The sequence below is a fragment of the Gekko japonicus genome, unplaced genomic scaffold (assembly GCF_001447785.1).
Source record: "Gekko japonicus isolate JY-2015 unplaced genomic scaffold, Gekko_japonicus_V1.1 scaffold49, whole genome shotgun sequence".
NCBI lineage: Eukaryota > Metazoa > Chordata > Lepidosauria > Squamata > Gekkonidae > Gekko > Gekko japonicus.
This window is the reverse complement of record NW_015173674.1, coordinates 2369980-2370344: the sequence shown is the minus strand read 5'-3', so window position 1 is coordinate 2370344 and position 365 is coordinate 2369980. Positions and strand designations below refer to the sequence as shown.

At 59.7% G+C, this 365-nt stretch overlaps 1 protein-coding gene across 1 annotated transcript in view; it reads left to right on the top strand.

Annotated features, from left to right (window-relative positions):
- LOC107120248 (talin-1-like) overlaps positions 1-365 on the top strand; it is a 50244-nt gene that overhangs the window by 46870 nt on the left and 3009 nt on the right. The gene's annotated exons all lie outside the window — the stretch shown is intronic.

Genomic DNA, 365 nt, shown 5'->3' with positions numbered 1-365 from the left:
CTAAACTCAGCCATCTCATGCAGGCACCCAAAGAATAAGTTGGAGCAATTGGGGGGGGGGGAACTCATGCGCTGAAACAGCCATCTTAGTTCACAGATGGAGACCCCCAACTCCCGGCAAAACCAGGCTGTGCCTCTACGCTGTCCTTACTATTTTTCACTCTCGCAGTAGCACCCAGAACCAGAACAGGCCCTCGAAACAGGTACGCGCACTCTCCTGCCCCTGCCCGCCACCAGTTAACCAGCAAAGGTGTTGCTCGACCCTGTGAGTGCGCTTGGGGGGTTGGTGGTTCAGGGAGTCAGCGGGAGTGGCCCCGCTCCGGAGCTCTGCGCCTCGGCCTCTCTGCCAGCCCCAGCAGCCTCTGC